The sequence below is a fragment of the Balaenoptera ricei genome, chromosome 2 (genome assembly GCF_028023285.1).
Source record: "Balaenoptera ricei isolate mBalRic1 chromosome 2, mBalRic1.hap2, whole genome shotgun sequence".
NCBI classification, from domain to species: domain Eukaryota; kingdom Metazoa; phylum Chordata; class Mammalia; order Artiodactyla; family Balaenopteridae; genus Balaenoptera; species Balaenoptera ricei.
Window position 1 is genome coordinate 95,514,004 of NC_082640.1, and position 20,842 is coordinate 95,534,845.

The 20,842-nt window shown below is 37.7% G+C and overlaps 1 protein-coding gene across 5 annotated transcripts in view; it reads right to left on the reverse strand.

The window, feature by feature from the left end:
* DTWD1 (DTW domain containing 1) overlaps positions 1-20,842 on the reverse strand; it is a 211,738-nt gene that overhangs the window by 158,502 nt on the left and 32,394 nt on the right. For 4 of the 5 annotated variants that reach the window (XR_009500833.1, XR_009500834.1, XR_009500835.1 and 1 more), the window contains exons 7-8: positions 15,398-15,589; positions 10,773-10,841 (exon numbers count right to left, since the gene is read on the reverse strand). The gene's annotated coding sequence lies outside the window, so the exon portion shown is untranslated. Of the gene's footprint in view, positions 1-10,772; positions 10,842-15,397; positions 15,590-20,842 lie in introns of those variants that run through there. The other variant, XR_009500836.1, reaches the window with a different exon arrangement.

The following is a 20,842-nucleotide window of genomic DNA, read 5'->3' on the forward strand; positions in this document are numbered from 1 at the left end:
CCATTAACTTTTTACATGGTCTTTGACATACAAGAAAGTTAATTATCTTAGTTGGTAAAAAAGTTTTCCCTTATACTCCATATCCATATAGAGAAACCTAGGATATAAACAACTTATACAAATTCATATGACTTGGTTTTCCCAACCACAGTTCACTCCCTCTTCTCTCTTGGTGACATATCTCCCTCATCCTCTGTCATCTCTGTCTTCATTCACAAGGTCCCCATTACAAGGAGGTAGGTTATGTGCCAGATTGAATTGTCATTTCAACCTTCTGCCAACAGAATTCCACCCACCTTGTTCCTAAGGGATGGATCCAACATGAAGCTACCTTGACCCACAGCAGTTGGTACTTTGAGGATCTTACCAGAACTGGCTCTGTATGGTTCAGGAAATGTTCAAATGTCAAGTTGTCTGACAGTGACAACAGTGGAGAGTAAGAGTGCTGAATCTTCTCTACCCCACAACAAAAAGTAAGGACACTTCTAATGCGTGTTTTGGCTTCCCTATAACATGCATTCCAGCATGATAAGCACCTTACATTCTCTACTAGATTATAGTGAGTATGTCTGGGGACGTGTATGCATTTAACGATCAAATGTTGTATCGTTAGTCAAGTTCCTTAGAAGCAGAAGCTGAGAAGGGGATTCCTGATCAAGTGATTTATTGGAGGAATGCTCTCAGGAGACGGGAAGTGAGAGAAGCCATATAGTGCAAAGGAACTAAGTAAAGCAAGAATAGCTTCCTGGGTGAGATGGCTTTTGCTGGGCTGAGAACAATTCTCTGGAAAAAGAAGTAGCAGTGAGTTGAGTTACTAGCATCTAGAGGATAGCTGTCCTGGCTGGTGAAGGGCATCTGTGCAGGGCACCAGCAGCATCCCCTTCATGATACGATTTCTAAAAGACTGTCACTTTTGGGTAAGAGAAAATTCACTTTGGGAAGTAGATGTCTGTAAAACCTGGTGAAAGTTGCTAAGCTGTAATTCAAATACACAGTGAATTGTCCTGGAAGGGTAATTGTTTTTTAAAATTTTTGCTTGAAAATTAATTACTTGGCCTTGTGTCTCCTCAGAAAGTCTAGTATGGTCTATAGGCTCTACTCAGTTAACAGATACTCAACTTATCAACATTTTATATGTAAAAATAGGATGTCTCCTGCTTTACAGAGGAGAGCATAGAGACCTTCTGGAATTTACTCATATTGATACACACAATATACCTACCTGATCATTGAGAATCAGTTATGATAATGGTCTAAAATGCTTTGTAAACAGTATATTACTTTAAAATGTAATACAGTTTTATGGTGCTTAATAGATGGATAAATAGGTGATAGATGACATAGATAGATAATTGGTTATAGGAAGAGGAATGGAAAAAAAATGGTTCCTTATATATATATTTACATTTATTTATGTGGTATATTATCTTATAACCACCTCACATCAAAAGATTTTGTTTTGTTTTGTTTATTTTGGGTTTTTGGCTAAACATAGTTAAGATAATCAGGGCCAGCTTTGTAAAAAAAAAAAAAAAAAAAAGGATTTTAGGCAAAGACTTCAACAATAGTGAGGGGTCAGTATCTTGAGCCAAAGAACCTGGCATCATCCTTGATGCCTCTCATTTTCTCACATCCAAAACCCAATTTGTCCGCAAATTCTTTGGCTCAATCTGTAAAATATATACATAATCCAACCACTTCTCTCCAAGTACATCTTTGTTGATACGCTGCTCCAAGATGTTGTCATCTCTCACCTAGATTTTTGCAATAGCATCTTTCTCTGCTTCCACCCTTGCCCACAACAGTGTATTCTGAACAGGGTAACCAGAGTAATCCTTTTAAAACTTGTCATGTAATGTCATTTCTCTGCTGAAAACCTCCAATGGCATTTTATTACATCTGAATGCAAGACAAGTTCCTTACAATGACCAACATCTTGCCTGACTTCGCTGACTGCATTTCCCCAAGGCTTTCTCCACTTCATGCTCTTTCTATCCCAGATATGCCCAGCACTATGATTGCAACGGATGGCTGTGTACAGGTTGTGCAGTACCCAACTGTAGAGAGCACCATTCACATTCATTGTCAACACAGATATGCATATTTACTACCACACATTTCTGTCAAGTGGCAATGAAGTGTTTTGGGAACGGAAGGCTATTTAGACTAGCAACAAAGCTGGTTCCATTTTAGGGTTCTGCAAAATTATTTCTTCAGTCTTGGAATTCACATCCAGTTATACATTTGGGGAACTCTCGTACCTCCTTTATGTCACTATTCAAATGATACCTTCTCAAGGTCTATCCTGACCATCCTATTTAATATGCAACCTGCACTACCCTCTAACACACATATACAATTCCTGAAACCCCTAAGCCTGCTCTATTTTTCCCAGAGCACTTGTCCCCTTCTAACATGCCATATTATTTACGACATTCACTGTTTTTTGTTTCTCTCCCCCCACTAGAATATATGCTCCCTGAGGACAAAGTTTTGGTTTATTTTATTTATTAATGTATCTGGAGTAACTAGAATAGTGTCTGCCATATAGTAATTTTTGTTTAATGAATGAATGTCTAATGACCAAGACATTACCTTACCTAAGTTCTCTTGGTTTCTGCTCATCTCTTACTGTTGAAGTGAGGATTCAGTGGTACCATAATGGTAACGTACGTGCTAAGCACACAGATGAAGCCCTTTTGATGTTATTTCTCAGTGTATATTCTGCTGGTGGTAAAAGCAAGTGATGACCTCCAGAAAAGAAAGTGTCCAGAGTGCTCAGACTCACATTCAAGACCAAGAAAGCATATTTGTTTTGAGATCAAAGGTGGAAAATTGTGAACTCCAGAACCGAAGCCACTCTCCTGGCAAGGTACTCATGTGTGCATGTGCTGCTCTCTTTCTCTCCCTCTGTCTTTATCTCTTCCTAAAAAGCCTCTTTGTTGACGTTATCCTCAGGCAGCAAAGAGGGCCCCAGGATCTTCAGGCTTATTTGTCTGAATTTAGTACCTTAGAAAAAGAGAGAGTCTATGTTTCTCAGGGCCCATTTGAATCCCCCCAAAGAGGACTCTCTTGGTGCCTACCTGTGTCACATATGCAAGCCTGGATAAATCACTGTATCCAGGAGAATTGGCCAGTTCGGGACCTATTTACTCTTGATAGGGAAAAGTCAGGGCTATGTGATGAAACCCTAGCAATGGAAGAAGCATCAATTTTAAAAAAATGCTGAACAAGCAGAAAAATTAACAAGTATCTCAGAACTTAGAATAATGCCTGGATTATTGTGACACTCAATAAACGAACATGTGCATTATATTTTCATTATATTGGTCATGTCTGTCAGTAGTTTATTGGTCTTTTCAGGGAACTATCTGTTTTATTTATTATCCACTTTTAAAACTTTTCCCTACTTCATTAGTTGCTGATATTATCTTTATAAATTTCTTCCTTCTTTTTTCTTTTGGTTTTCTTTTGTTATTTTCTTTTTCAAAATTTCAATTGAATCTTAGTTCATTTAAATATTTTCCATCTTTTTTGTATTTTAATAAATATATGTATTGGTAGTATCCCATATGTTTTGATGTATTATGTATTCATTGTTATATTTTTAAATAGATTTATAAACAATCTAGTTTCCTCTTTAGCTCAAGGAGATTATTTGTTATTGAAATTTAAACATTCTGTTTTTTTGTAATTTCTAGTTTTATTATATTTTGGTCAGAGGATGTGGACCCTGAGATTTCTTCATTGGAGAATTTATTATGATTTAACTTATGACCTACTTGATCAAATTTTCTAAATGTTCCAAGAGTATCTGAACAGTCTAATCTCTGTTGTATATATCTATCATTGCTTATTTTTTCATTTACATCTTCAATAACTTCACTTTTTCCTGTCTACTTGATCCATCAGTTTCTGAAAAGAATATGTTCAAGGCTACTATGAAGATTAAGTTTCTATAAATGTCTTTGTGTTTCCAAAGATTTTTGTAATACATATTGTATGGTTATAATTTTTGTACATAAACACTTATGCTTAGTATATCTTCTTTGTTATAATTAATGATCTTTTAAAATTCTACTTTCTCTGATATTAATATTACTGTTTATGCTTTATTTGAGTTATCATTTGCTAAGTTCAACCTGGTCTACCCTTACTTTTCAAATTTCTGGAACTAAATTTGGAGTCAGTTACTAAGGCATAATAAGTTTGGCATAGGGCATAATTGGGGGTAGCAGACATCTCACTATAGATATCCAGAGTCTGACTGGAAGGAGATGCACTTCGCTTCACTCCTTTCCTCTTCTTCAGTCACTGACCAGCGACAGTTACAAGCTATCATTTGTACTCTTTTGTTTTGGAGCTCTTAACTCATTTCTACAGTGAAATGGTGGGGAGTAGAAGAGGAAAGACAGTGAGTTTAGCCTGAGTAGGTAAAGTGAACAAAGATGTCTTGGTGGTGGGGGGTGGGTAGGGGTGGAGGAGAAGTTATTCAGCTGTTCAAGGTAGTGGGCAGCACCTTGGAAGCACTGTGGTCTTGAGAAGTGATAAGAGCAAGAGTATCTCCTTCACAACAGCCTCTGAGCCCAACCCTGCACACGTTATCAATCATCTGCTCAAATACTGTGGGCTCCAGTTCTGTGAAGAGACACCAGTAATGTGGTCCTTAGATAGATGCAGACCCTGAACAAGCCAGAAGGTCTACCTACCACACCTCCTACAAAATATTTCCTCCTCCTTTTGGCCCCAGAGACAGACAGAGCATGTCTCTCAGTGCATTGGCAATTATGACATGTTTTACAACTATAAGAGCTAATATTTTAATGTCAAAATGGGGCACAGGGTGGAGGTGGGGCGAAGGGTCTGTTGCATCCCTCACTACTGCTTTCTGGTCTGGTGAGAGCCTCTAGGAAGGGCTCCAGAGGATTTTCAGGCACAAGGTGATAATAAAAAGCAGATGAACAACTTCAGTTGGCTTTATTATTTTTGAAAACTCTCTATAGAAAATGCATCCTTTATTGCCTGCACCTAGGGCAGACTGCTTCCACAGCTCCCCCACCCCCTCCTCTTGGGAAGCCACTGCTGGGTTCTCACATAGATCTCAAAAACTCACAATGCGGGTATCCCATAAAGTTCCACCATCCTTGTTTATTAAAAATTCCTCTCATAGACATGCCAGTTTTGTCTGCTATTTGAGGAAAGCTGAGAAATCTCATGTCTTCCTGCCTACAGGAGATTCCAGAGAGGAATGGGTACTGTTTCGTAGAAGATTAAGTAAGATTAGTCACGGAAAAGAGTTTAACCAAGAAGGCTTTGATCAAGGTCAGCAGAGTCCAAATGAGGCTTTCCCTCAATAATCATAGTATTTTCTTCATTTGATATCAAAAAGAGGGAATTATCTCTATTATCCTGAACAAATTATTAAAAAGTATGTACCTAAGGCTTCTCTTTTTAAAAGATGAGTCAATAATATCTGCCCTGTATTTCCCCAAAAGTTGTTCTGTAACAATAAGAAGATGACCCAAGAAAATCTGGGCAATGTGGCAACAAGAGTTGGACAGAACCTTTCCTGCCTATTACTCGCTGAGAAACAGGCCTCTTCGTCTGGACTTCTGGGCCTCCTATTCCAAAAGTAAAGAAATGACCTCTTACTAAAAGGTATCATCAACTGAAAAAGATACACAACCTAAAAGCTGAGAATTATGTTTTATTCAGCAGACTTCCTGAGGACTTAAGCCCAGAAGATTGCTTTGAGGGACTGCTCTGAAGAGGGAAGGGAGGAGGCAAGATATGTAGGAGTTTTTGCAACAAAAACCAGGCTGTCGGAACATCAAAAGATAACTGTTAATTAAAGAAAACCAGACATCTCAAGTTAATGAGTTTAGCACTTTTCTATATATGGGGAAATGCAAGAGTCTGGCTCACTGAAATCATTCCTTCGATATCCACCTTGGCTATCTAAGGCCAGTATCATGTTCTTTTCCATCCTGAATCCCCTCAGGGTGCACTGCTGGAGGTGGCTGCAGTGGCTGAGGGCTTGATGGCTGCAACATCCTTTGTTTACTGATATGGCAGGCGTCCACAGTATATTCCACATGCTCCTACTGGGTATACTCATTGTATATTATTATATTATATACTCACTGTCTATTATTGTATAGACATGGATTTACTGGTCTTTATTTTCTTTGTTCTAAGTACATTTTGAACCAACACGAGCCTGATACCTTTATTATCATTATTACTATTTATTTTTTTGAAATAAGACATACCTACATAAAATTATATAAATCATAAGGGTATAGGTCAATTATTTTTCACTAGTTAAGCATATCCATGTAATCAGCGCCCAAATAAGAAATAGAGCATGAGCAGCACCCCAGAAGTCTTCCCCGTGTCTCCTTCCAGTTACTGCCAACCCTTCCTCCTAAGGGTAACCACCATCCTGACTAACACAGCCATAAATTAGTTTTCCTGGCAGCTCTTTAACAGAAGACATGCCACTTCCATGTAGTTGCTGATAGCTCCCTCATTTTTGCTATATAATCGTTTTATTATTTAATAAAGGACAGGGAAAAGGTGGGTAGAGTACAAGACAGATACAGAAGATAGGATCGGAAATTTATCTTCTCCATAAAATATTGTCGGTTAAGACCAGTGTGTCATTTCTAGCAGGCATGTGATCTTGTAAGATTTTTGGTAAAGGAAAGCTTAATGAAGTTGGAACTATTGTGTTTCTTTCGTCTCAGATAAATTGCAAAATACCATTTATAGAAATTTTTAAAGAGAAGGAAAGCATTTCTCTGTGGCTTAGCTTGATACTTGTCCAAACTTGGAAGAGTTAGAGATGTACCGTATAATATAACACTGTCATCTTAGTTTCTTTAAAGCCCTTTTACTGCGACATCCCTCAAAGTACAAACAGAAACCAAATACCAGATCTTGCCCAGATCACCAATATATTTCCTGGGTGAGGAGGAGAGAGTCGGGGGCAGGAGATGGGGGGAAGGGGAGGGACCAGGGACTTTGTGCCAACTGACTCAGGGCAGAAAACCTAGTTCCCTTTCCTTTCCCCCCCATATCAAATTCTCAACTGCATTCCACCGTCTGACTGGGCTGGCCACAGCTGTGGTTGTTTCCAAAATGAAGATGGAATCTAGCCACACTCAGATTTAGTATTCTCTAGAACTGCTGTTCTTCTGGGCATTATTTTTAGAAGTATCACATTGCATAGGTGCTTAATTTTTCTAACTGGCTTTTGGAAAATTTTGCAAATCCTTTTCCCCCCTAAATATAAAAGACTGATGTAAGAGGCTTCTGTTCATTATATTTTTCCTTTGGGATATCCTTACCCCAATGGAAAAAGACAACATGATTGCTTGACCCAGCTATCTGCCTAAAATAATGTTGCTGGGTTTTTTTTCCAGAGTGGATAAATTATAATAGCTCAACACAGCTGCATACTTGAGCATAAGTCTACAAAGTGAGAGACTGTATGGTGACTTCTTGTTACAGCTCTACCTGATTTAGATCAACCAACATTCTCTAAGAGTTTATGGTGTACCAGGCACAGTGACACAGATGACAAAATGACAAATAAGAATTTGTCCCTGCCCATAGGAGCTCACAGAGCAAGTAGCACAACAAACACAAAACCAATAATTACCATACAACAATTGCTTGTTAAAATGAAAGTACTATGTATAATATTTTGCAGAAGAAGAACTTATTAACTCTCACAGAATGTATGGTCTGGGACGAAGTCACAGAGGGGGTGTTACAGCAAAGACAAGGACCAGACATGCCAGAGAAAAGGAACAAAAAATGCAAAGGCCCAGAGGAATGGCATAGCCCACTGTTCTTCAGAAACTCAAAGGTGATGAAGATTGTCTCAGTGTAAGCTGAAGGGTAGCAGTTGGTGAGAATAAAGAGAGGGTGGGGGTCAGATCATGGAGGGACTTCATCTTCTAAAGAGTTTTAAGCAAAGGGCCAATATGGTTAGATTTGCAGTTTAAGGATTGACTCTGGCATAAAGAAGCTCACTTAGAGGAGGATGAAAATGGAAGCAAGAAGCTCAATTAAGAAATAGTGTTGATCTCAGGCTTAAAATATGCCAAGCCTTTAGTTTCATGCACACTCTCATTCTCACCCTGGCCCATTCTCTTGCTTACTCCCTCTCTTTAATTTTTATTACTGCCTTTCTTTCTCCATACCCCTATAACCCTTCCTCATGCTTTATATAACACTGTAGAAATCTTAGGAAAAATCCTTAAAAATATCCTGCATCATCCCACAGCCAGTATACCCAAGAACTAAAAAGAACTTAGAAAAAGAAAAGAGAGGTTAGTATGACCCATTGATATAATACATCCTATTAATTTTTCCCATTATTATAAGTATGTTAGGGAAGGTACCCATTAAAAAATAGACTTGTCTGGTAGTCTATCTGCAGGCTTTATTTAAATGATGGCAGACTTGGTAGCAGAGCCAGATATGGTTTCACTACCATAACAAACAGCAAAGGAGAAAGTTTATCATTACTAGTGACCTGCTGGTATGCCTACCCTGCCCCAGAGCATCTGCTTGGCCTTTAGTCCTTGGCCAACCATCTCTGACCTGTCACTGGTTGTCCTCATGGGCTGTGACACAGGTGATTCCTCTGCATATTTCTGTATGGACTGGTTGGCATCTTTGTGTCTTGCTGCTATCTGGAAGGCATGGGTTTACAGGGGTAAAGGGAGGAGACCGTCTATGGTAGTGGAGCCTGCTCTATTTCTAGATATAGAGATGGGTCACAGTTTGACCAGTTAGGGTGAACAAGACTTTGAAGAAAACTAGAAGACTGCCAAAGTATCCCCAGATGAACAGGTATAGATGAATCTAGCAGGGAGAAATGATTTGCACTTTCAATATAAGGAGTGTATATGAATCTCAGGAGAGGGAAACATGGGGAATTTTTTTTAATCTAAAATTATTATTTAAAACTTTCTTTAAGTCAAAATGTTCATTTATTTAGAAAACGTAAATGTAGTAGAAGGAGAGTTTGGGATATTTGTATTTGTGAAAGCGGACCATGTTTATTTGTTGTTGTTTTTTCTTTTTTCTTTCTTTACTTTTTTTTAATACTGAGAAACACTGCTCTAACCTGCCTCTCTAATTCACCACGAATGGAAGAAAGCACAGTAGCGTGATCAGCCAGAAGAAAATAAAAGCTCAAATTCAACACCTGATTCAGTGGTTTAGTAGATTTCTTTCCTTCACTATGCTTCAGTTTTCCCTATAAAGCTAAGAAGTAACTCTTTGACTCCAAAAGGAGATGAATCCAGCTATTATCCTTTGCAAGAGATAGTCAGAAGGGCATGCCTTTAAAATTTGCATAAATATATGCAAAGCCTGTTTGCAATGAGCAATTTAATAAAATGTTTAAAGTGTATTCAAAGAACAAGGAAGACTGGTTCATTTCCTAAGTAGGTTTTGATATTTCCCTTTTAAGCAAAAATAAAATTTACTTGCTGCATAAAAATGAATTTATTAGGATCAAGAATTACATCACATAATACATAAGGGGTTTTTAGAGCTTTTAGAGATCCTGAATATTTCATTATGGCATAATGAAAAGAATACCAATTTATCAGTCAGAAAAATCTGGGTTCAAAATCCAACCTAAATTTCCACTGCTGGCCAAGATGGAGTAAGCCAACTACATCCTATCTCTCCTACTGATTACAGAACACTTGAGCAACACTATCAATCAACTTAACCTGCTTAACACTTAAAGGAAACTCCAAGAACAGTAGAATATACATTTTTTTTCAAGTGCACATGGAAATTCATGATGATAGATCAAATCCTGGGCCACAATGCAAACCATAACAAATTCAAAATAATTGAACAATAATAATTTGTTCTCTGATCAAAAGGAATTAAATTGGAAATCAATAACAATTACTTTCTAGAAAATTTCCAAATGTTTGAAAATTAAATGGCACACTTTTAAATAATTCATGGGTCAAATAGGAAGTCTCAAAGAAAAGTGGAAATTATTTTGAACTGACTGAAAATGAAAAAACAACATATCAAAACTTGTGGGATGCAGCTACAGCAGTACTCAGAAGGAAATTTATAGCATTAAATGCTTATATTGGAAAAGAAGAAGGATCTGAAATAATCAATAACCTAAGTTTTAATGTGAAAATACCAGGAAAAAAAGCAAATTGAACTCAAAGTAAGCAAAAAAAAAAAAAAAAAAAGGAAATGATAAATATAAAAGCATAAGTCAATAGAATTGGTTAAATAAAAAGTAGAGGAAATCCAGGTAAAAAAAGTTTATTCTTTGAAAGATCAATAAAATTGATAAACCACTACCTAGATTGATCAAGAAAAAACAGAAGACCATAAACCTTACAGACATTAAAAGGGTAATAAGAGAATCCTACAAGCAACTCACTGCCCATAAATTATACAACTCAGATGATTTGGCCCAATTCTTGAAAGGGATAAACTGTCAAAACTCATTCAAGAAAAAATAGTTAATTTTCCTATATCTATTCATTGATTTCACTTATAAACTTTCCAAAAATGGAAAATTCCAGGCCTGGATGGTTTCATTGGTCAATTCTACCAAACATTTAATAAAGAAAGAATAAAAATCCATACAAGTTCTTTCATAAAACACAAGAGGAGGGAACACTTCCCAACTCATTTTAGGAAGCCAATATTACCCTGATATCTAAACTAGAGAAAGACAGAAAAGAAATAAAAAGCATACTTACTGGGAAGGAAGAAACAAAACAGTCTCTATTCACAGATGATAGAGCTGTCTATGTAGAAGCCCAAGAAACCTAAAAAAAAAAAAAAGGTGAGTTTAGCAAATTCACAGGATAGAAGTCCAATACACAAAACAAAGCACATTTCTAAATACTAGCAATGAACATTTGGAAGTCAAAAAGTTTAAAAACAGTCACAAGCATAGTGTCATATAGAGGATGCTCAATAAATATTTGTTGAATAAGTGTTCAATTTAGCTTTCAAAGGTATTCTATTTTTGTTTTTCAATAAATTTACATTTCAAAATATGTTCTTCTGGGTGTTATTAACATGGTCTGATATCCTCCAAGGTATAACAATTACTCATGGACAGTAGCAGCTGAGAATAAGCTAGGTAGCTAGAAGATAGCTAGAAGCAGGCTTAAAACATTATAATGAATAGTGTACCTTAAGCTTCTAGTAGAATGCTAGTTTCCTGTAACTCATATGTAATATGCTCTGTACATTTGGGTCAATTAACGTATATCAGAAATACTGAAAAATTACATTCTATTTGCATCGTCTTAGTGATCTTACGTACATTGAATTTATTCATCTTTCAACACAAATAAGGAAGAAAAATTCTCAAGAATAACATTGCTAATAATAGCAGGAGATTAGGTCTTCAAATATTAGCATTATACATCCATTCCAACCCTCCAATTAGAATGAGAAACCACAGTATTTCTTGTTAGATAGGAATACATCTTTCATGAAGTAAACACATATTTATTGGTTATTTGTGATGAATTTTACTTTTGCATTATATTAAATATATAAAATATATAAAATTGCAGTTCTTTCTAATAGCTATAGCACATATTCTATTTTAGTGGGCGAAACAGAGAAGGTTTAAGGTCTTTCTTTGAGGCACCAAGACACAAACATCATTCATCTTAAAGCACTCAGTAATAAAACTATTAGTATCCAACTGTTCAAGCAGATAAATGGGCTATAAATCTATAAATGAAAAAAAATGAAATAAGAGCTTTAAAATGCTAAATATATAACCAGTTCATCTCTTGATATAGAGAAAACGGTTACTTTATATACAAAAATTGTACTTAAGATTTCTTTTTATTTCAGAAACGAAATTGAGTTATTTGTAGTGAGGTGGATGGACATAGAGTCTGTCATACAGAGTGAAGTAAGTCAGAAAGAGAAAAACAAATACCATATGCTAACACATATACATGGAATCTAAAAAAAAAAAAGTGGTTCTAATGAACCTAGGGGCAAGACAGGAATAAAGACACAGACGTAGAGAATGGACTTGAGGACATGGGGAGGGGGAAGGGTAAGCTGGGACGAAGTGAGAGAGTAGCATTGACATATATACACTACCAAATGTAAAATAGATAGCTTGTGGGAAGCAGCTGCATGGCACAGGGAGATCAGCTCCGTGCTTTGTGACCACCTAGAGGAGTGGGATAAGGAGGGTGGGAGGGAGACGCAAGAGGGAGGGGATATGGGGATACACGTATGCACATAGCTGATTCACTTTGTTATACAGCAGAAACTAACACACCACTGAAAAGCAATTATATTCCAATAAAGATGTTTTTAAAAAGATTTCTTTTTATTTCAACACAAACACTTATTTGGCCTGTGGTTTATAATCAGAAGATATTCATCATAAATCACTATTCTTGAACTGATTGGAAAATTTCAACTAGAAATAAGGAAGACTGTCAATGACTCACTTTGAAATCACCAACAGAAAAGCCTTAATTATGTTGAAATCTATGGTTTTTTATTTCCTTCCTTTACGTGGTTGCTTTTGTTTGCATAATTTTAGAGTGATTTTAAGTTAATACTGTCATTGTTCCATAGAATAAAACTGCTGTTATAGTGATAAATTGTTTGGAAGCATGTGAGCATTGGGGAGGTAAATTAATGTAGTCAATAAGCTTGAGCTTTTTTTAATCAGAGAGACTTAAGTTTAAATCCAAGTTCTCTCACTTATTTGCTATGTGACTTACACACTAAATTATTTAACCTCTTTGAGCTTTGTTTGGTTGTTTTTTCTAACCTTAAAATGAGAATAATACATAACATTGAGATGTATTAGAAGATACGTATTGTTGAGAAAATTAAAAGAGATAGTATGTAAAATTCCAGGTGCATGATTTCTCATTAGATGGCACTTTTTATTGTTATCTAGTCCGTCCTTAGATAATTATATAAACCCACGTATTTTAAAGAGTTCACATATTTTAGTTTTTACTCTTGGATCTCTTTTGTCGGGTGAGCCTCATTACATCTTGTAGGGGAGAATCATTGGATGCAGCTATTCCTTTTTAACCAATTTTCAGAAGACCAGTGGGGATTGTGTATAGCAGACACAGCTGGCTATCTACTCAAGTGGCTTTCAAACTCTTTGATCTGTACTAAGAAATTCATTTTACATCATGACCGAATATACACACAGATAACTCATAAATTTTGTAAACCACGTTAGTGCCAAATAAGTATGATGAGCTTATTATTTCTACTTATTTTATTCCATTTTATTTAATTTTTTAATGTCAATTACTCTCCATTAAATTGGTTTCACGATCCACTAATGGGTTGTGATCTGAAATTTGAAAAATATTATTTTACCCAATACCCGTCCCCTTCCTCCTTACTTCTTTGCTTAAAAACTTCATTCAGAAGTGACTTCAAATAATGTATCCCTTCAATGAAGTCAATCCAGTTTAAAGGCAAATACTGATTGGGCTGCCCTTGCTGATGATTAGTTCAGGGTGTGCATATAGTATAGTTCTGACCAATGTGAGGAGAGTGAGGAGAGATTATCTCTCTGGTTTCTTTTCTTATAAGGGCACGGAGTCCCATTCATGAGGATTCCACTCTCATGACCTAATCACCTCTGAGAGGCCCCCATTCCTAACACCATCACACTGGGGATCAGGATCTCAACGTATGAATTTGAGGGGAGCTGGGGGTGGGGACAGAAACATTCAATCCATTGCACCTTGGAAAAAAGATCTTAATATAGGTAGGTAGAAAAAGGAGCAACTCTCTATCCAACTAAAAAACTAGTTGGTTACCATTTAATTATGGTCAGTTGTCCACCAACCCATAAGTAAAATCTTTTATATAGAATGACATACAAACTATGCCATGCTTTTTAGTGAACTGAAATTTGAAATAGCAGATGTTTCTTGTTATTTCTAATATATGGTTATAAAAAGGTGATTGTCAGCAATTTGCAAATGCACTTCAATAAGCAATATGCTACTCATTATTTTTAAAGTGCACATTAAACATAAAGACCTAATGTTAGCAACCTTGGGGGTAAAAGCAATGATTAGTAAACCTTTGTTTTTCTTGTTTAGAGTAAAGGCTGTCAAGTATGGCTACTTTCATATACAACAGAATCACTGACTAGGCATTGAAAAAAATTCAGTCAGCTGTCTGGTTGATTAATATAGAGGATATGTGGTATCCAGTTAAACTATTTTCTATAGCTGCTTCAAGTGATGTTAGGTGGGTTTGCTGTTGTGGCTGCATTCAGCTGGTGGCTAAGCTGAGCGAGAAAGTTCAAGAAGGTCTCTCTCACGTGTCTGGGGCTTTGGTGTTATTGACTGGGGCATTTCAGTTATTCCCTGTGTAGCCTTTCTTTCCATGTAGTGCCCGCCTCCAAGGATCTGCCACATCTCTAGAAGGATAGCTTGGACTTCTCAAGATACCATGTTCCAGTTTTAAATATCTCTGTACATTGATTTCATCTGAGAAGTAAAATTAATTTACTTTTGGAATAGCTTCTCATTTATTTTCATTTCCCATTATGAAAATAAATTGAGGTGTCCAGACTTAAATTTGGAAAATACTTTTAACTTTACGTAAGTATTTTCCAAAAGTAACAAAGACTTCTGTTTTTTTTTTTTCAGTAAGGAAAGATTTATTCAAAAGGATTATGGGGCATGGAGGTGGGGGGTGGGAAGTATTGCATTAGGAGGAGAGAGATCTGTTACAAAAGGGAGAAACTCTGACCATAAGGTCTGCAAGCTTCTCAAGAGTTAGGCAAAAAAAGTTTTCCTCTCATAATGAGGGCTTAGCAAGGCTAGGAAGAACTATATGTGGGGAAATAGGATGAAAGGGTGGACTGATCGGAGAGTAGATCAGAGAATGTTTAACTCTCAGGAAGAGCTGTCTGCTGCCAAAGTTCAGGAGCCTTAGAGAAGAAAAGAAGCTTGACCAAAGTTTGGTTAACAAACAGTTTGTTCCAAATGATCAGTGGGGACAGCATTTCAGCTAATCATCTACGAAGAAAAAAATGGGAGTTTGGAGAGTCTGTGTGTGCTTATCATTGGTAAACAATGGGGGCATCTGTAAGTCTTATCTAACGCATACAAAGAAGAGTGGTTCTTTGCAGTAAGCCATCTTTCCAGAACACAAGGGGGGATTTCTTAACCATCAGATAAAATTCAACATTGTCAGGATGGACTTGAGCTTTTGAGTCTGTGCTCTTTTCCTAAAGGAGGCCTGTTGTGGAACCAAATGTGCCCTGCCGGTGGAGGGACTCAGAGGAGGTTCTTTGCCAACAAGCATCCAGGAAACACATGCTACAGCAGAGCCTGCTCACCTGAAAGGGATGGCCGTGCTCAGGACATGTCCCCAGTCCAGTGCCCCACATGTGCTTAAGATGACAGATGAGCCCCATGTTAGGAGGAGCTCTCAGGTCACACTTCAGCTTCCCAACAGCCTTCTCCAGCCACTCTCCAGCCCTCCATCCTGCTACCTGGTGACCCATGCTCTCTGCTTCACTTCAGTTGACCTAAAACAGACTGCCAGTTATTTCTTCAGGTAAAAAAAAAAAAAAAGCGTTAATTTGGGATCAATAGAGAATTTCAGTTTGGGTTCTGCAACTGTGGTGAGCAACGTGCAAGTCCCCAGCAAAAGCAGAGAGGAGAACTCTTTTATAGAGGAGAAAAGGAAGTAAGACTTCTGTTTTTTAAATACAAAAAACATGTTCTCAGGGAAATGTGTCTTGAAAGGAGAAAAAGGAATTTTTTCCCCTAAGATTATAAAACATTAGGCTACTTGGTTCAATGTATTGTCTCCCCTTCCTTCCTTCCTTCCTTCCTTCTTTCCTTCCTTCCTTCTTTCCTTCCTTCCTTCCTTCCTTCCTTCCTTCCTTCCTTCCTTCTTTCCTCCCTTCCTTCCCTTCCTTCCTTCCTAAGTGCTTTAAAATCAGAATTTATTGTGTGTTAAATTATTAAAAGTTTCTCTAGAGTTTCCTAAAGCATTTGTGAAATGTTTGCTTGAGAAACTGGAGGAAAAAATGGTTACAATAGCAAACATTTAATAACATATCACTGTGAAAAAAAAATCCTCTATAGTAAGTGATAAAAAGATTAGATAATCTTCTCTGAGAATGGAAGAAATCTGGACTTTAAAAAATTCCATTATCTTTACAATCCATTATACTTAGACTTTAAAAAGCTCTGAAGTTAACAAAGCAATTTTTCTTTGGATTCAGTATAGTTATAAAATTCCAAATATGTAATCAATTAAAGAAAAAGGAGCCATCAATAATTAGAAAATTTGAGTCTATTTGCAGCATTGTCAAGGATATACATGTGTTAAAAGAAACCATTGCCCTTGATAATAAGATTGTAAACATTGTTATTGGTGTTCAAGAGGAAATAAGATAAATATTCTTTTATACATATTTGAGTTGCTTTTTGAACTCCCAGCAGAGAACCAGTTGGCATCAACACTTTCATACAGGATAATTAAACATAAATTCTTTCTTAAGCTAATAAATAGTTAGCTTTCACTCTAAAAATTTAACCAGAACTTTCACTCATGTTATTCTCTGCTTCATAAATTAACAGTTGTTTGTTAAATGCTCATGGATGCTTGTTATGACTGTACTGTATTACAATAACATAAATATTTATAATACATTTAATAACAAAACAGATATTACCTCTAAGTTTAACTTATATTCAAGTTTAAAAAAGTAGTATTAACTTTTCAAAGCTTTTTATGATGAGTCTAGAGAGGAAAGTAAAATATGTAGATGTCATCTCTTATAAACTCTTAGCACATCCAGAAGCCTATGAAGTATTCTCTACCATTTTTTATTCCCATCTTTATCAGCCAGAAAAATATTTTCAATGTCATAAATGATCTCGGGGCAAAGACAAAGGCCCAAAGTGCCAACAATAAAACATAGTCTCAGGGTTATAATAAATTAGAGGCTATAAGACGCTTTAAGATTTTAGAATGATGTCAAGCAATGCCTCATAGGCCCTGAAGGCTACAGAATAAATACTGTGGGCATTTTCTACAGCACTTGGATTCTCAGCCCAAGGTAGAAGGGGCCTGCCTAGAAGAGATTTATGGAAGTGGCTTTTGTCTAATGGGGTGGACTAATTTGCTAAATAAGGCTCACACAATTTTTAAGAAAATTATATTGATGAAGATACCATCAGTCAACTAAAAGAGCCAGAAGCAGTTCAAAAGGAAAAATCTAGTCCCCCCAATTCTCTACAGGTCTTTTCTTCTTAAGTCTTTTTCTCTTAAGCTCTCCTCTACAAACAAAAATATTGCTGTATCAATTATCTATTACTACATTTAAAAAAAAAATCCCATTTTCCAGCATTTAATGATTTCCTTACTGCCTTTTTCCACCCTCTACTAAGAGTTTGTTTACTATTCTTCAAGGCTAATAGCCTTTTAACCAACTGTATTATTATTTTTCTCCTGCTTGTGTAATATAACACCAAACTTAGCAGGCTTAACCAACACAAATTTATTATTATATAGTTCTGTAGGTTAGAAGCACAACACTGATCTCACAGGAATAAAATCAAGATGTTGGCTGAACAATATTCCTTTCTGGAGGCTCTTAGAGAGGAACATGTTCCCTTGCCTCTTCCAGCTTCTAGAGGCTGCCTACATTCCTTGGCTTGTGGTTCCCCTCGCCCATCTGCAAAGCCAGCAACAGAGTCCTAATTTCGTATCACTCTGACTTCCTCTTATGTATCCCTCTTCCACTTTAAGGACCCTTGTGTTTATATTGGCCCACCTGGATAACCCAAGGTAACCTCCACATCTCAAGATCCTTAATCACATCTGCAAAGTCCCTTTTACCACGTAAAGTAACATTCCATAGTTTCTGGGGATTAGGATGTGGATATCTTGAGGTAGGGGAGCATTAGTCTGTCTACCACACCGACCTTTCAGCCTCCACTAGCAGTCTTCTTGCCACTCTTCCAATCCCCAACCTGCTACCTAGTCTGAAAGCCAGTACCACATGTTTCTGCATTTTGTTAAGATTACATGCTACTCCAGATACCAATTTCTCTGTCTGTTGCTGAATAACAAATCACTCCAAAAAATGTAGTGTTTTAAAATAATAACAATCATTTATAAATTCTCTTAATTCTCTGTTTGACTGTTTATATTTTTTGCTCCCCATGTGTGCTGGGGTCACTTCTGCAGCTGCATGCAGCTGATCTCACTCAGTCACCAAATGTAGGAAGGGCAGGACTTGAAGCAAAGTGGCTCTCTGCAGTTGAGCTAGACTGTGAAGAAACTGGAAGCTGGAGGTTGCTGACTTCATTCCTTGCAGTTGGGCAGCACGGCCTTTCTTGAAGATGAATCTGGGCAGCATATCTCTTAGCTTACCACAATCTACCCCTTGCTTCATATAGGTCTATTTCTCCATGTATGTTTAGGAAGCAGCTCCTACAAGAGTGAAGGGGCCTCTTTTCCTGAGGGGAACTTAGAAGATAGAGGTTAGTGGGACAAACTACAGTCCCAACTGCTGTAGTAATGCTGTAGAATACAATCAATACTTGTCATCTCCCCCCTCCACTATCAATTCTAGATTTCCCTCATCCTCCATTACCACCTCTGCTGCTGTTGTTGGCTTACCTGGTGTTGTGACCTAGACCCTTATTCCCTGAGGGGCCTGAGTTTCTGCCATCATGCATTTATCAGGATGGAGTTGCTATACCTTCTCCTTACAGTCACAATTTGTTAAGTGTATCACTTGGGCTCCATATTCACTCTTTTCTACCTTAATAGTGAGTGTAACAGGATCCCTATCTCCTTCTGATGATCAGAATCAATTATCCCTGGCAAGAAGGTGTCCCCTTTTCTTGCCTGCTGGTCTCTGGGCACAAGGAGCCCAAAGTACCCAGGTAGCAGCTGCAGCTTATATTTCAATGGAATTTTTGCTATATTTCTTAGAAGTGTATCCCCTTTAGGGACCAAGACCTCTCAATATGTGGAGTTCAGAGTTGTGAAGATAGGAAACATAAATAGCACTTTAAGGGTCATTAGAAGTGATTGTAAGGGCTAGGGACACTTCTGCTTTCACCCTTTGGCTTCTAGACCCATATTTTTTTTTACTGAGGCACAGTGCCATATAAATATCTTTGATCCAATGCATATAATACATCTTGGAGTATGGCACCTCACTCTTTCGGAGTATTGCCTCTGAACTGGTATTCAGCTGTTACCTTCAGCAGGTTGCTCCGAGGCCCTATCAGGCTGGCAGTTTCTGGGTGGTGAGATATGTGACATTATCAGTGGATCTTGTGGATAAGGGTCCACTCCTGCACTTCCTTTTTTGCAAAACAGGTTCCCTGGTTTGATGTGACATTATGTGAGATCTCATGCTAGTGAATCTAATATTACATAAACACTCAGATGGTGGTACTGGCTGAGGCTGTTTGGGTAGGAAAAGCAACCCCATATCTGGAATATGTGTCTATTCCAGTAACAAGAAACAGGTGGTCACTCCAGGATGGAAGGGGCCTAACGTAGCCAACTTGACACTTGGTCTCAAGGAATAGTGTCATATCAGGAGCTCAGTGTTGCTCTCTATTGCTGGCAGTTTGGGCATTCAGCAGCAGCAGAAGCTAAATTAGCCTTGATCAGTTGAACCCACACTCTGTCTTCATCCCTTCTCCAGTGGACACTCCATTCATGTGCCCAAGGGCCAGCACCAGTTGGCCAATGACTGAGGCAGATGATGTCAACTGGGCAATTTATTCAGTCTTCTTTATTGTTTAGTGCCCCTTCAGTAGTGGATGCTCTCTGGTGGGTGTTACATGTGGTACAAAGACCTTCACTGTTCATGCTCACGCTCAGTGCCAATATGTCCATCCATAGGCCTCTATTCCAGACTTCCTGTGGTTGATCTTCCAATATTTCTTCTCCTAGGACAATTACCAGTTCAGCCACTCAGACTACTCAGTTCTGGACAAGCTTTGTGTGCAACTAAAGAGGCCCACTTTCTGTAGAGCATCAGTGGTACTTAGCCATCCAATTCTGTTATTCTTAAATCTATGAGTTCCTTCATGAGTCTCAAGTACTTGATATACTGCACTCACTAGTTCATTCTCTTCCACAGGTAAACTCTCTCATTTTACCACTGGTGAAAGCTGCCACCTTCAGCCAGGGGCTCTTTGTGTTCCATGTGCCACATGTGATGGATTCCTCACAGGCATCTTAGACCACTACTGGGACCAACTGTCACAGTTCGGTTCTCTGAAGATCCTGAGATGGAATTTGGGCTGCAAGATGTTTATCAGAGAACACTTGTCAAGGGAAGGGGAAGAAGCAGATTGTGCAGAGGGAGAAGTCAAGCTGCAAAGGAGGAAGCTCTGGAGTGAGTTTTGCCTGACATAATGTGATGCATTAGGCTGAAATGGCAAGGGTTTTACATCCCCATTGTGTTCGCTCCTCAGATCTAGGGAGGATGTGACCTCAGGTAAAGTGTTTTCTATAGCTGCTGCAGATGAAGTGCTGAGAGCTGGAGAATTTCTGTCCTCCACACTTCCTGAGGTTCATCAGCAAGTCTTTCCTGGAAGGATGATCAAGGCAGCACATCTCCATATCTATCAGAGCACCTAATCCATTTGCAAATCATATTTGGCTCTAACTTCAAATATATCCAGGATCTGACCATTCCTTACCACTCTTTTATTATCATGACTGCTCTTGTCCAAGCAAGTATCATCTTTCACATGGACTATTGAAATAGTATTCTAATTAATCTTCCTAC